This window comes from Acanthaster planci, linkage group LG16 (assembly GCF_054643075.1).
Source record: "Acanthaster planci isolate LZ-2023a linkage group LG16, COTS_SCS, whole genome shotgun sequence".
NCBI lineage: Eukaryota > Metazoa > Echinodermata > Asteroidea > Valvatida > Acanthasteridae > Acanthaster > Acanthaster planci.
Window position 1 is genome coordinate 6,193,036 of NC_141792.1, and position 16,550 is coordinate 6,209,585.

Sequence of the window (16,550 nt, forward strand, 5' to 3'; positions counted from 1 at the left end):
TTTGTAATCTTACCTTTGCACATTTACCATCAAATGCCTGTGCACTCTGGCTTTATTCCCTCTTACCCTGTTCAGTATTTTGCGGAGAACGTTGGTACTCGGAAAGTACTCGACTACAACACTGAAAAATGCTTTTCGAAAAGGTAAGAGGGGCACCCCGGGCTGATTTTGGCAAGTGAGTGTGACGTCACTCCATTTAAAACGACGCCCACTGCACATTGAGTTACATGAAACCTTGGAACCAGAAGTAAACATGCACTTGTCCGTTCATCCAATGGGAGTGTGTAATTTGTGTTCATGCACGTGTATGACAAAGTTCCTTACGAACCGTACCGGATTGTCAGCCGGTTACGTGGTTTCGAGATTGGTGCAGAGCAGCAGATGGGTCCGGGCGGGAGATGCATAGACCACGTGTGACACAACATTGTCAGAATGGCCCGGCAAATCTAAAAGTTTGCGTAGAGATGATGTATTGAAATGGGAAATGGGAAAAAAGAAACAAAATAGGCCTATACACACACAAGAATAAAAAGCTAATAGAGGATGGCAAACGTTCTTAGTGGTCGAGTCGTTAAGTCTGCATTAGTAAGTAAGAGGTTGTGGGTTCGAGTCCCACCCGAGTAACCTTGTGATTTTTTCGCAAGCTCTGGGACAAGCACTGAGTATACAGTGTTTATAAATATACACGTTAAATAAGGGCAAAACTCGTAATTTTATTTAAAGAATATGAAGAAGAAAAAGAACTTAAAGAAAAAGGGGTATGGATGGGATATTTTAACTCGAGATGAAACTACAATCATGGATCCCTGGGTTCACTGGTACATTAGAGGGCAGATCCACAATTTTTGGGGAGCGAAGGGAGAGGGCAAAATTAGGCTTTATTTCATGTAACCTGAAGGCCTTTCTGATGGGTGAGGCTACATAATATCAAGGGTTTTTACACACTTTTTGAAGGAATGGAATGAAGTTGATAAAAACTAACCTATCTCCCATTAAAAAAAAGGTTTCGGGCTGGGGGGAATGGGCTCCGTTAGTTGGACCCCCCTCCCTCCACCCTTGGGTAATGAGAAGCTGGAGGCTTAACGGCCCAGTACAAAAATAAATAAAATAAATCGAAAACAAAACAAAAAGCCGTGGTCATTCATGTTCAAAAGGGTACGTTCTTTTAAAAACTTTTATGACGATGTTTTTCGAGTCCCGTTTTCACGCCTGAAGCTATCTCAGGAAGGAGTTTGTAGATTGCAGTACGCGTGCTACGCATAAGCATAGTCCACAGTTCTGCATGCATGAAGTATACATGTACATGTACATTGTACAGTACATATACATGTACATGTACATGTGCAGTGCTACGTACGCCCTGGCTCCACTGCACTGCCAGCCTTGCAGTCGCATGCGAGCCGCCACCAGCGCGGCCCACCCACTTCAAATACAGCAATGACATCATCGCTGGCACAGATCCCATAAAATCGTCCACGCTAAACAAAATAGTACCAATATTATCGCAATTGTCCCACTGTTTTTATGTTTCCTGTTTCTAAAATTGTATCACTATTCATGAAATCTTGTCTTTTTTTTGAAAAAGAAGACCACAGTTTTGTTTTCGAAAATAGTGGAGAAACCATAGGTGTTATAATTATGCTAATAAAATGTTTATTCATGAACACCGGAGTAAGTGCGTGATCACATCGATCGATGTGACCCAAACATTCCTAAAACCTCGTGGTTTGTTATTGTAGATTGTGAGAGGGGACATGGCCTACGTTGTAGAATTGCAGTAGACAAACAAGTACCTTACCTCAGTAGCTTTGTTTTGGTAAGTCATTTTGGTAGATTGCTTAGTGTAGTAATGCTTGAAAATAAAAACATTTAAAATAGTCCTTTAAAAATGTTACAACTTGGCTCAAGCCTGCAGCTTCGACCCTGGACTGCACCATGATGGGTCATGGATGGCTCGTTGACTGCACTCGTACGTTTACACACAGGTGCCATGCGGACCAACGTTTGTCGAACGTTTCGATGGGCCGTGGTGCTCTGTACATGGTACTGGTGCCACCAAGTTCAGAATTTTATTTTGCTTAAAAATAGCTTCCCTCCTTAAAATTTCCACCATACCTTTGGTTAATATCACAGCATGAACTCTGACCAAGATTGGCAAATGTCCAGGCAAAAAACTGTTGTACATGTACATGTATTTGTGGTTTGGGGGATCGGAAAGGAGCGTGCACAGAGGTTCCACGTCATCATAACCCGGGAATCCCCTGGACTAACGTTTGGGCCTGAGACGCGTGGTGTTAAAGTTGCATCATGTGTGTAGCCATAGCCTGGCCTAGGCCTTCGAAGCAACACGTTCGACTCGGTGCACTGAATTGGTTGCACAACGGGATTTTGTGGCCATTTTATATATTTAGGCCTACCTGTATTCTCTGAGAAATTGCTCAAAGTTGTGGTCTTTCTGTTCTCTGTGTTCAGCCTTGTATCATGCTTGTACAGTGCATTTTCAGATCACTTCATTGTCACATTAGATGTATTGGATTTCCCTGTCTTTTTCTTGCAGTTTAATGACTTTCGAAAAAACTGTCCTGTGGGCCTAACATTTAAACTGTCCCAGTGTTTCCGCTCAAAATAAAATTTCCTTAGCTTTTTTTCCCGAGATTTTTTAAAGATTTCCTTAACTTTTTCTGTGAATTTCCTTAATTTTTCCTTAAATAATGTATATTTGAATTCACTCTATTTTTCATCATAAAGTGAATTGTGCAGTGATTGTGCTGACAACCCTGCCGCATGCATTACGCTTTGACCACTGAGGCCTAAACTAATGAATCATGACAATACCACTGATACCAGACTAGGCCTACTGGTGACCTGTTTTTGGACATCTTTCAGACGGGAACCAAACAGCCATGCGAACACTGCCGTGAAACGTGGCTTTAGGATGGCAACTTCAGCAGAGTAGGCCCCAAAGGCAAAAAGCCACTTACAAATTACAATACACATACCGTACACCCAATCCCTGTGCTGAATTTGCCATTTTTTTTATTGGAACAAAACTGAAATCTAGTTTTTCATGATTTTTTTTCTGTATTCTGGAAATTCAGAATTTGGATTTTCCTTAAAATTTCGTTAAATTGTTCAATTCCTGAGAAATTTCCCTGGGACTTGAAAATTTCCATAAATAATAAGGAAATTTCCTTAAAGGTGGAAACGCTGAACTGGCTACACATTGTGTGTGTGCATACATGTACATGTATGTGCCTACATGTACATCATTACATGGCCTGTCATGATTGGAGTGCTCGATTGTCTCCTGAGATCAGCAGAGGAGTTTTAAAGACAAATTTATAGCTAAACACAACAGATAACTTAGAACTGGTTCTCTGTTCATCATGTGTCCTGACTTATACCCCCCGGGGTGTGTGAAATCATATTGATATTGGAGAATTGAGGACTGTTGAGGGTTAAAATTGTGTACATATGTACAACTTACAAGTATGTTTGACTGTGATTATGAAGTTGAACTGGTTCTTTTTCTGTATTTGCTTTAGTGTCAGGATGACAAATGAACATGTTTTGTTAGATTTGAAAGTTTTACCATGGCAAATCTTTGTCTTGTCCATGCAATTTCAGACTGTATACCCCTTGATCCGGCACTTAATGTAGGATTCAATTTTAAACAATTAAAGGATGATTTTGTGACTTTTTTGGGGTAGGCAAAAATGCCTTCAGCGTGGGCATTATCAGCCTCCATTCACCTGATCCAATCTTGAATGAATGTTCATATACATGTATACCGTACCTCAGACAGTTTCACTATTCAACAGTGTGCAGTGTGACCGTGTATTAACGTTTGATAATGCTGCATTAAAAACGCTCTGGTACCTGGATATGAAACAGTGTAATCCATCCCTATCAGTCAAGAGTCTGCGTGCCACATGTGTACTAAGTGCATATAGGGAGATTCGTCTGGACAACTTGCACTAGAAATATACATGTACCATCAAATGGACAGGGTTGTTTGGAAAAAGAAAGTAAAATTCTAGAACAAAATCGTTGGAAATCTATCATATATTGATTTTTCTGACTCGGATTAAAAAAAGGTGTTTATGAATGGAAATACATACCGGTATGTGCTTGGCCAGTCTTAAACTAACGTATACAACTGACTCGGGAGAATGGATGCTGATAATGCCCTCTCCTCCGGCTCGGCATTAGGTGGTCCATTCTCTTGAGCCAGTCTTAAAGCACGGTTAAGACTGGCCAAGCACATATTTTTCCCCCATTTTAGATAGACACGGAAATTGCTTCCATAAAAATGTCAGCATTTTTTTTGCACAAGTCAATGCAAAATTCAGTTTGTGTGGCTGGGCCTTGGGAGAATCACAGTTTGCTTATGAAAACCAAAAAGCACCCAAATACTCATTAACATAGCCAAAAAACAAAATGAAAATAATGTTATATGAAACATAAAGGGGCATTTTCAAGGGTTCTAAAATGGTTTTGTATTACAAAGTTCTTTCGACATGATTAGTACTTTCCACAGAGGCCTAGGTCTTAAGCACACGTGTCCATGAAATTGGGCACAGAAAGGCCACAAATGCGGAAAAAAAGTTGAAACATGCTTAAAGCCTGCTAGAAGTTGTTACTAATTGATCAATTCAACTCAGACAAATTCTAATGGCTACAACATGTGCATATAGAGCAAAACATTTTACTTTTAATTTTCAAAGAGTAAGTAGAAAAAAGGAAAACCCAAACAGTCCGTGAAGGGCAGTTGTTAGTTTTATCATACCTCTGCATTTTTGTCTCCGAAAACTTCTTGCAGGGTACTCCTATGTACTGTAAATAAATCCAAAATCACCTTTGCAGCCTTGGGAAGTCTTCCTTGTATATTTTAAGGATAGAGGATGATGTGTGTAGAAAATATGAAATTCTTACTGATTTTGACAGTTGAAGACATAGGATCAGGTTCCCAAACATAACTAGAGCAGGTCTGTTTGTGCTTCATGAAGCACAAGTATCAGTCCATGGTCAGTACATGTGTGTCACCAGGGAATAATTGGTGACCATGTGGTGAACACTGTCATCAATGTCACAAATAGTGCATTCAACTGCCCACACTGATTTTGTAACTGAAAACTGTTGCCCTAGTCGGAGGAAGGATCCAGTTTGGATGTTTGTTGGGGAATGACTGCTGTTTGACCTTAAATTTGGATGTTTGTTGGGGAATGACTGCTGTTTGACCTTAAATTTGCAAAAAGCACTATCAGGTGTTCTGAAGAAGGCTATAACTGACCACATGTAGATAAATGTGCATTTCCTGTGTTTTGCTTACATATACATGTACATGTAGGTGATGCTTGCGCAAAATCTGCAAACAGTCCATACGAAATTTGCAAGAAGCCCATTACTGATAAAGTTGAGCTGAAAATCAATAGAAAAAGTGAGGAAACAAAGCTATTTTTGTCAATTTTCCAAAAAATTACCATATGCTGACTACTAGGGGACCTTTGTCCCAATCTGCAAACAGTGCTCACGAAACATGCAACAGGTCCATAGCTGACAAAAATTGACCGAAATTGATAAAAAAAGGAAGAACACAAAGCCAATTTGTCCGTTGTTTAGGAAATGACCACTGCTAATCACTGAGTGACCTTTGACCGAAATCTGCTGTGACCCAGTATATGGTAGGAATTCAGACAAGGAAGCATTCAACTAAACATGTCTATAATCGGCTGCAGAATGCAGCAAAAGAAGCCGCTTTTTCATTTGAATGAAACGACTGGTAATGACCACAAGAGACCCTTCAAATTTTGTATACACCTTACATGAGGCTTGGTCTAGGGATTCGAATGACCAAACTTGGCCTCCATCCAATGAAAACTACATGTACTGGTACCCGTAGGAGAGAAGCAGCATTTAATGATTTTCATTAAAAACGACCCCAGTGACTGCTAGGTGACTGTTGATCCCATCTGACCACATCCCATATATGAAGCTTGGTTCATTTGACAATATGGGCCATTTTTTTGAAATTGGCTTAAATACAATTTAAAGCTCATGGTGAGAGAAAAAGCACAGAAGGACCCCAATATACTGTACACTTAAGACTTTCCCTGCCAAGCTTATCAGATTGCCCCATTGAGATTATTGAAAGTTTATTTCAAGCCACTGGTTTTTAAACTGCTGATCGCTTAAATATTAAGACATTGTTTATTATGATTTGTTTTCCATTTATCATTTCATGTGCACTGTTGCAATTGCCCCAAGATGTGCTGAAACAAAATGTACAATCCTTTAGTGAACAGCTCGCCCAGTTTGACACCTGCATGCACTTCCACATGTACTGAGAAGCTGCATGTACTCGTACATGTACATGTACTCTGCTGTACATTTGAATGTTCAAGGTTGCATACACAATGTTTTGGAAGGTGAATCATGCCTTTGTCATTGCTGTGTAAATAATAAGTAAACTTTCATCTTGGATTTTTTTTAAATGAAGGTACCATGTAACAGGCGCATGACTGTAGTCTTTGTCACATGTGAAGAAATACTTTTGCTTGCATGTGAATTGACCATTTACACTACGGGGTATGTGGTTTCACATGAATCACACGTTTAACTGTGACTACCACGTGCAGTACTGTAGACAAAGTGTATGCAGACAGAATACAGTATGGTACATGTAAACATGTACCAAATACATGTACATGTAGCTTAGGAGGTGATGTCCAGTGTACTTGTAATTAACTATCAACAGTACATGTACATAAAGGGAAAATACAATCCTGTACATTGATAAGTGTGTATTTGCTCTGAATTCTTTGATGCTTTGTCATGGTTGCGCTCAAATACAGAAGTATACGAAATAATACTATTGAGCTGATTCTCATTGGATGGGAGTGGGGGGGAGGTGCTACCAGGCCCTGTATGGTACCCAGACTTCCTAACCTTACCCCCCCACATTCCAAATTCCACTCTCCTGTCCCATTTCCCCTCCTTGACCACTGGGTTCATAAACAGACACTGCACATGGCTCCTCGTTTCTATTGTCCCCTCTCCCATTTACTGGATGAGGGTTGTTCCCTGTCTCCTTCCCCCAGCTGTACTTGTACATATATGTACCAGGATCATACAGGTTCACCCTAATTACCTCAAATAGTAATTAGTGCTTGTAATTAATTCAACATTGCTTTCCTTATATTGTATAATACATTCATTTATATACAGGTACATGTACCAGGACCTGTTTGTGCATTTGGGAACTCAACAGCTACATTGTACATGTACATGAACATAAAAAATGCGAGTAGTTTTTTCAAATGTTGTCACCTGCTGTATAGTTTGGTTCTTCATCCATGATTGTGGTTGGAGCAGAGCCAAAGGATTGCACGCTTTCTCTCTGTTTATCATTCACATTTTGCTTATCGATATCCCCTTCCCTGTGCTGGGCATGCTTTTGCTTTTTCCTCCTGAAAACCTAAGCTGGCATTTGGTTGGGGCTTGCCCAGTTTATTTACTCTGTCGTGTCACATTGGAAAAGGTCCAGGAATTTTATTTTGTCTTTGATATGAAGCAGGCAGGTCTGCATTGCTTGGGCTTTTTTGCCGAATCAAACATAGTAAGCCTGAATGCCTACAGGAAAAAGTGGATCAGAACAATGGTGCTTGCGTCAGCTGAATTCATCTTCCATTAATAATTATAAAATGCCACTGCATGGGATTAGGCCTGTGCCTTTGTGCACATGTATGGTGTTTTGGCAGTTGCAAGTTCGTACATGTTTTTTAATTTGAAAGAAAAAAGTTAAAATTGTTAATGGACCATTGTTATTTGCAGGTGGCAGCTGTCATGTAAACAGGAAGGAAGTGTCTGTCATCTAATGCTTGGCAAAAAGTGCACATTTTATGACTTTTGACAAAGATTGTTTTACTGCTGTCAGCGTACATTTGCTGGTAGTTGAGTGATAGCAAAATATGCAGGAGATGTACCGTAAATGTATGTATGTACATGTACGGAGTAAACAGGTTTTGATGATGTTGGTCTTAATGAATGTACTTGCTCGGGGAACCAAGTTGATTTGGTAAAATGACCCTGTTGCAATTTATTTAAGACAGTTGGGACAATCACATATAAGAAAAGAGAATAAAAATGGAATGGGGGGGGGGAAGAGGAAGGGAAGCTTGTAAAGCCGTAGCAGGCAAGAAAAAATTGCTGCCATTACCATCATGGCAGTCTTTTTTGTTATTAGGACACATTTGGTTGGGATTTTAATAAATCGATTTATTATAATGCCAAGCATTCTTGATAAATCCTGAACAATGCATTGTGCACAAGTTTGGCATGTTAGCAGGCAGCAATTCAAATTCTCTTGTGAGTTGATGTGACTGGTAAGGATGAGTTAAATCCCCCCCCCAAAAAAAGAAATCTTGAACTTGATCAGTTCAAGTGAGAATTATGTAGCTGTTGAGTAGATGAAAGCGGTACAAGAAAGTAAAAGGAAAAGTTGGCCAATTGGGACATACTGCATTTGGCTGATGATGACCAATTAAATGAAGCTGTACACTTTTGAGACTCACATTGAGGGCAAAGTGACAAAATTACATGTATGTTCTGAGAGAAAGAGAACAAAACACCAACTTGTAGGTCCCTTGCAAAATTTATACTAGACGATATGTACATGTACATGTAAATTGCATCTATTGGTATGTGTGAAGTACATGTACTGGGGTAAGGGAAGGAGGGGTCATCATGTACCATACATCTGTGACATCTCAAATTTGTAGGACACTGGACATTGTTGATATAACATAACTGGTCATTGTGTTGTCTGTACATGATACTGTGAAGAACAGTGAATTTTTGTACAGTTTGCCTAATAGTAGGCTTACTTGTACTCTACATGTATGTGTACGAGTACATGCTTGCACCGGGGCTAACTATTACAGTAGTTTGATTTTTATTTTAGACTTGTCGCACACAACCAACATTGCCATTTTGTGAAGAGATTATAGTACATGTAAGTCATTATGTATGAGTTAATAACTGTAGTACATGATACTGGCACATCCTCGTCTCAAATACTAAATTTTGTCAGGCTGTATTTGTCGGACTGTTATTGAATTTCCAACATGAATGTAGAAGGCATTACAACTGACACTTGTGCTGCCAGCAATGCAGTATTGAATTTTTTCCCCTGTAGAGTCAGTAATTGTCCATACATGACAGTGTTTTGTTTTGAGGCAATAATAGCCTGTGGTGCGGAAGTTCACCTGTATCTCTGCTGACCAGTTTTAGCAAACGTCATCAGAAATATTGGCATCCTACCAACTCACTGGTCCAAACCATTGCAGTGTTGGAGGGAGGGGATATGCAGATCTTTTTGGGAAGTGCTGCTGTAAGTGCATGTACCGCATGCACATGTAGCCATATTGAGTACACGTATTCCTCTGAGTTTTGCAAGCTTGTCAAGTTGAGTATTTTCTTAGAATTTTTTCCCCATTAATATTGAACAATTAACCACGTGATTGTTCCAGATATTCTTTTTATATAATTCTGACTTGCTCAAATACATGTATCAAACTGTTACCTTTGTACATACATGTATGTGTACCTCCACATGCGCATGTTTTTGTGTTTCTATTTTTAGTATATTTTATTGAATTTACAAATCATGTGTTTGCACCCTACCTAATAATGAAGTGAACTAAACAAGTAGCAGCCTGCCATGTACCGTACATATACAGTACTAGTATGTGATAGCTTCTGGTTTGGTTTGTCAGCTGGATGCTGTGCATACAATACCTCGCTTAGCATAAATTTCCAGCATTCTGTCAGTAAACAGGTACAGAAGTCAATGTCAGATTGTATACACTTCTATGTGTATGTGTGCTTGTACATGTATAGCATGCAGATACGGAGGCACACCACATGGTGCATGTGCGTGTGTTGGTGAACTAGAGTTTAGCAACCTTGCTGCATTACAGTTGTGGGTTCCACTAAGGTAGGATTCACGGATACATCACTTACAAATTAGATCATTCAGTACCTGTGTTGTAGTGATGACGCACATACATGTACCGGTACAGTTCAGTTTTTCAGGGGATGATGCTTCATTTCATTGATTCTGTATATTTTCACATCCACCGTTGATGCATTTGCCGAAAGTGAGCTGGAGCTTGCACATTCTGGTAAAAGGTTAACTGTTAGAAGGCAATGTGTTTACATGCTCGTACATTGTATGTCGCTGTTCAGTCGTTGCTGGGTTATTTTAGTTGCGATAGATGTGTCTGGTATTCAATGTATTGTGTACCATGTCAGCTTCGTGTGTTTATACCCATGGTCCATTTAAATAATTTTATACAAAGAGGTATATTTTTCTGTAAAGGTGTGCCTCAAATGGGCATTTTTGCCTATTGCTGTTGTGGGGTGTAAATGGCTAAAACAAAACCATCTAACGGGTGATTTGGGACAGCATAAAAATAAAGAGTGCAATACGTGCATTTTGTACATGTACATTTCAGTACTACCTTTATGCCTGTGGCTTAAGTGCTTTTTCCCTTTTTTAAAAGCATTTTCCATGAGGTCTGCAAACATGAAATGTCATTTTTGCCTAAATCATTCTTGAAAATGTGCGTTCCATATGAATTTAGCAGCAGTCAGTTGTTGAGTGGTTACAACTTGACAGGTGTGTGCATCATTCCAACCACTGGCCTACATTTTTGATATTGAACTACTGTACACGTACTGTTTGCACACGTATTTGATACTGGTTGCAGGTTTGCATTTATACATGTACTGGGTACATGCACATGTAGAGGACAAGTGAACATTTTCTTTATGTGTACCCTACATGTACAGTATAGAAGATTTTCAGTCACTTGATTTTTGATGGTCATTGTTCAATTTACAGAGATGTGTGGAGAATCTTGCGTGCCTTTGAAGTCTGTTAACATTTTGGCATACATGTACATGCACATTAAATTACCAGTGGAAATACCCAGATTTGAAAATGTATGTGCCTCCATGGACACGGTACCCCCGTACGATTCTTGACTGCATTTGCCCGTCATGAAAAACCTCCATGGATAATTTCAGCAGAGGGTAGCAGGTACACAAAATGATTTCAGCTTTCAGCGATTTCCATTGGTTTTATATTCTGTACATGTACATGTACATGTACACACCGTCCATGTGAAGGCACCCTGACTTGGACAGTTGTCATAGTAAATTTCACTTTGTGGTACCAGTAAAGCCTTGCAGTGTTGAAAAGATAAAGCCACAGTAAAAGAGAAATGTTGTGCAAATGTTGTCAGGCAACTTTTTCAGCATTTCAGGCAATTTGTCTTTTTACACACCTCATGCACACATACTTGAATTGCTGTTCAAGATGACCCTAGACGTTTCATTTTGGGGGAAGCGCTTGTGGAGTACCAAATTGGCTCACTGTGAAATAATTGCAACAGAAAGTCGTACATTTGTACAATGTACCTACATGTACATACATGTAGCATCTGTGCCAAAATATCCAATATTTGCCAGAGTAGATTCTATCTCTTTAAATACTGATCTACATGTACATGTATTTCACATACACAGTGTTAATGAGTCAAAGCACGACCTGGCTCATGTTCCGCATACAGTTTGTTTTTATATACATGTATTTGTAAAGCCTTGGACTGTTGTGCATTTTGTTGATGTTTTTCCCCAGTGGTTTGTGCACTGAAATGATCTGAGCTGAGTGTTACAAAAATGTACATGACATGAAACAGTAGTCTGTTTGGAACAGTGAACTTACCACATGTATTGTATACACAATAAAAATGTATGCATTGTAATGTGCATTGTGTGATTTACCTGTTACCTTTGAACTACTGTACATGTAATGTACATCCTGCACATGAATGCAGTGAGCATTCTTGGCCATACATGTACCGGTACATTGTATAATGCACTGATACATGTATGTAACTTTGTAGGTTGTCGTTACTTTTTTTGAGAGATGGACACTGTTAACTTATATTTTTGTACATATGTACCGTGTACCTGTAATGTGTACCTGTACAGATTCAAAAAATTGATAATCATGGGGTTTGAGTTTTTCAATTTTCCATTATTCACCAGTATGTCAAAATATCAAAGACTGCAGTTATAAAGAATAACATGGCGCAGGCGTACATATGTTCATATATACGTACATGTACATGTATGTAAAGGCATTGTATGTATGTTCAGAATTCAGTTTGGTCACAATTAATAATTTCAGTGGTGTTTTTGATAATGGTGATAATTTTTGAAAATTGAGTGAATAGTTTTATAGACGCCACACATTGATAAGACAATGAAAATCTGTGTGCAGTTTACGCCATATACACAGTTGGCGTCATCTGTAAGTTTGGTCTTTTAACCAAGCATGGTTTCCAAGGAAATTTGTCCCCTGTAATTGCGTGCATGCGTACGAGGTAAGTGTGTGCGTCATTGCCAGGGTCGTACACATGTATGATGGATTTATATGTAACTGGATTTTTTGCGAGCGGCATCCAGGGCCCAGTGACCTTCAACCTTAATTAGAAAAGTAGTGATGTGCGCGAGACAAAACCACAAGGGTACATACTAGTGTACACATGTACCGGTATGTGTACCTTGCAAAAATAGCAGTGTAAATATTAAAATGTGGATTTGAAAAGGAATGTACATGTAGTATGTACCGGTACAGTGAAATTTCAGCTGTGCTTTTCAGTTTGAAATGTCGATATTATTGCACACTGACTGGACTAATGATTTGTACAGATACATTTTTTCCATCAGAGATAAGAATGCTGTTGCACCATCAGATTCATAAGTTGGCAATTTTAGCCTGTCAAGTGCTCTGATACATGTAGTTAGAACCTTGCATGGCATATTAGTAATGCAGCTGAGGCTTATAGTGTCCAACCATTTGTGTAGATGTGCACCATGAAGGGATTTTCACATCAAACGGAAGTACCGGCAATGTCTATTCCTGCTGTAAAAGATAAGCATTTCACAAACTGTAACCTTCTGAGGGTCAACAAAATAAGAATGATTGTGGTAGGATGGACATGATGGAATGTACACAGTGTACTCAGGTAGAAAGGTTTCAACATTCCATTGCCCTAAACAAAAAGAAACAAAACAAAACAAAAAAAGTCGGAAATGAAATCCTGACCTCTCCCTTGTATGGAAAGGGCATCCCTACACATGTATAGTCTTCAGTAACATGAAATAAGTACACTGTGTACTGGTATGTGCTTGGATATATTTTTGGATGTACATGTACACTCAAGTATCATACATGTATCACTACTACAGTACCCACTCCAGCCAGTGTCCCAAGCCCTTACTCCTTGCTCTAGCCCCACATTTTGAGCCCCCGGACCTGCCCAGGGTGGCAGATCTTTCTCATCCCCTCTGTGCTGCGCTGTCTTCCATCATGCTGTCAGAGTTCTGGATGTTTTCAGGTGCGTATACATGTAGGTTGGGTTTATTGCACAGGCTGTGCATTTGTCCTTGACTGTCTGTCCATGCCCTAGACGTGACGTCATGTTGTGTGCAATTAATTGAGCAATTGTGCCGCCTGCCTGTGATACTTTAATTCAAGTCAGGTACCGTACCTATAGTTAGATGAATATGTCTGCAGTGGGATGAATCTTGTCCCATATTTGTACATGCTGTTCAGTAACACACCTGTGTGTGAGCAGCAGTGTCATTGGGAAAGGGGAGGCATCTGCATTGGGTTAGATCATACTTCAGTGTTATGCACATGTACATGTACATGCACTGGGGGTATGTACATGTACCGGTACATGCAGGCAGGAGGTGGAAAACAATTGTATTGAGTAATAGAATTCCTTAGCAATCCAAATGCCCTTAATAAAGTTTGTTGCATGTCTCACCTCTGTAGTCAGAACTATTATCCAAATATACATATACATGTGTGTCGGTTCACCTGCAGCCCACCTCATGAGTGTGGCTGTGTGTGCCACGTATAATAGGTAGAGCCCTTTTTAAATGAGACTGGGATTGTTGGGTTGACAGGTTTCAGCCATGTTAGGTAGACTATACACATACCGTACACATACAGTACCTGCTGATTGGTCATGATACCCAAATTATTGAAATTGAGGTGAAGAAACTCTGCAGATTGTGTCAATGTGCATATTGAAATCCACATTTTAGTTGTTCATGTACATGTACATGTATGCACTGTATTGTACATGTGACCATGTGCACCTGAAGCACATCACAGACCATTAACCCAGGGATGTGCAACCGCGAGCGACCCCAGTGCAAACACATGTGCGACCTTGGTCCATGCTCTCGACTTTCTCGAAAAAAACCCGCGACCACATGACACGCGTTGCAGCATGCAGCATGTACAGTGCAGCCGTGGTTATGCCGAGACACCGCGCTGACGCGGTGCTTAAATCTATTCATTTTGACGAATAAATCTTCATTTATCGATTTCAAGGAGAACTGAAGTTTTAATGAGGCAAAATTCCCCAATTTGTGGTACACTTTTCTCAGAATGTACAATGTATAGGATGAAATATCTTGAGCAGCATATTTTTAGAAAGGGTGTACCCTGACTTAAAATATTACAAGAAAACAAAGTGGTAGACAGGAATATATGTTTTATTATTAGAGAAAGTGTTACATAATCCAACTTAATTTCTGCTTTGATATTGTGCCAGCCGTAACACGCACTGAACCAGCTCTGAGCTTAAGTTGCACATCCCTGGGTAAATGGTCCGTGAGTACATGTATAAAGAATTGACTATATGTACATGTATAATGCGGTAAGCATGTGTACAAGCAATCACAATATGGTACATTCTCGCTACATGTACTCATACATGTGCACATACATATACAAGCACCGATATATCCTCCCCATGCCAGTTTTGTAATAGCCTTTGCATAAGAAAGACGTGAGTCATGTGCAGGTCAGCGACGAGCTGGTCAGCTTTTTCCTCTTTTCATGCCGCATATTAATGAGTCGTCCAGTGCTGACCCAGATCATGCAGATTGGCCAACATACATCAGCCCAATGGATAGCCTGACCACTGTCGTGACAGGGTTCATCATGCTTGTGGTCCACCTCAACTGACATGCAGTCACAGCGCAGCGAGCGGAATAATGTAATGTTTAGTCTGAGAGATTCACAAATAAAGAAGGGAAAAAAAATGCTGTTTCACTTTATACAGTCAACATGTACTGGTACGCTACTTCCATGTTTTCTTTTTGTGACTGCATACAGTTTACATGTATGCAATTTGTGCTCATTGTAGGTAACATGGATATGTTTTTAAAAAAGAAAATGAAAAATGTTTTGGCCGTATCAGGAAAATGGTACTAAAAATACAGATCTACGGACGCCTGCCACACTACTTGTTTTTTTCTTCTGGCCCGTCATTCCTTTGACAGATGTGGCGTGCTTGCGGTTAGCCAAAATTTGCACGGTGTCTGGTGCGAAAAAGATTGGGAATTCCTTTTGCATATATGAACGTGTATCAATTTTGTTGAGTGGCCAGTCAATACAAACAGCAGAATTCCTGTCATAATGAAAATATATGTAGTGTTCCCCAAATCTCAGGTGGGCATTTTTTTACAGGCATCAATGAAATCCTAATTCTGGAAGAATATTCTGCTATATACTGGTATATGTGAACAGCATTTCATTTTATTTCAATTTTAAATGTGCCAATAAACCCTTCAAACTTGCATTAAAAATCATTTTCATTTATTCCCTTGAACTAATATCTTTTAATTTTTATGACTTAAACAACCCTCACTCAAGGTGCTTAAGAATCTTCAGTAGTGCAGGGCCCTAGACACTGTGGGTCTAGATGGCTCAGCACGTGAACATAAAAGTGTGTAGATTGTAGCATTGGCTGTGGGGCTACAGAGCAGGCCTACACATTGCATTTGAGAGGATTCTGAGTTGCAAATCTCAGCAAGAATGTCGAGTTACTGGATAAGAATTGGTCCATGTGCTTATTATGATGCTTGTTCTGTAGTGGATAGAACTAAAAAGAATGAAGAACACAATACATTTAAAGTGTGACTTGTTTCTTACATTTAGGTCGGGGCGTTCCTGGTGTGTATTTTCAGAGTGTAGAAAAATGAAATGCATGTACATGTATGTGCTGCACAAAACGTTTTTGTATTAATTGAATTTACTTGTATTGCACAGAGGTACATCCGCAGTAAACTTATCACAATAAAGTTGACTTCAGTTAACAATGCAGATTTTATTACACAGCACATTGCAGTGAATGGTAAATCCCAATTCCACATACTGCACACGCATTCCTTATTCAGTAGGATCCCTGGTACCCATCCTGACAACCTGGCTTGTGCTTTATGGAGGTAGTTGACCTGGGAAGTTACCGGTATCAATGTGCATAACTTACCTGTACTTGTGTAAAGGTCAAGATGGCGTCCACAATTGGAAATACATGTAAGATACTGAAGACAGGGAACAAAGATCATTGACTTTTTGTGTGGAGTTGTAGTGAATTGTACGTTTTCACCTC

The 16,550-nt window shown here is 39.6% G+C and overlaps 1 protein-coding gene across 2 annotated transcripts in view; it reads left to right on the forward strand.

Moving 5' to 3' along the window:
* Positions 1–1,658: 1,658 nt before the first annotated feature.
* Positions 1,659–16,550, forward strand: part of LOC110989814 (tumor protein 63-like) — a 50,618-nt gene continuing 35,726 nt past the window's right edge. Inside the window, exon 1 of one of the 2 annotated variants that reach the window (XM_022254456.2) lies at positions 1,659–1,816. The gene's annotated coding sequence lies outside the window, so the exon portion shown is untranslated. Of the gene's footprint in view, positions 1,817–9,739; positions 9,998–16,550 lie in introns of those variants that run through there. The other variant, XM_022254458.2, reaches the window with a different exon arrangement.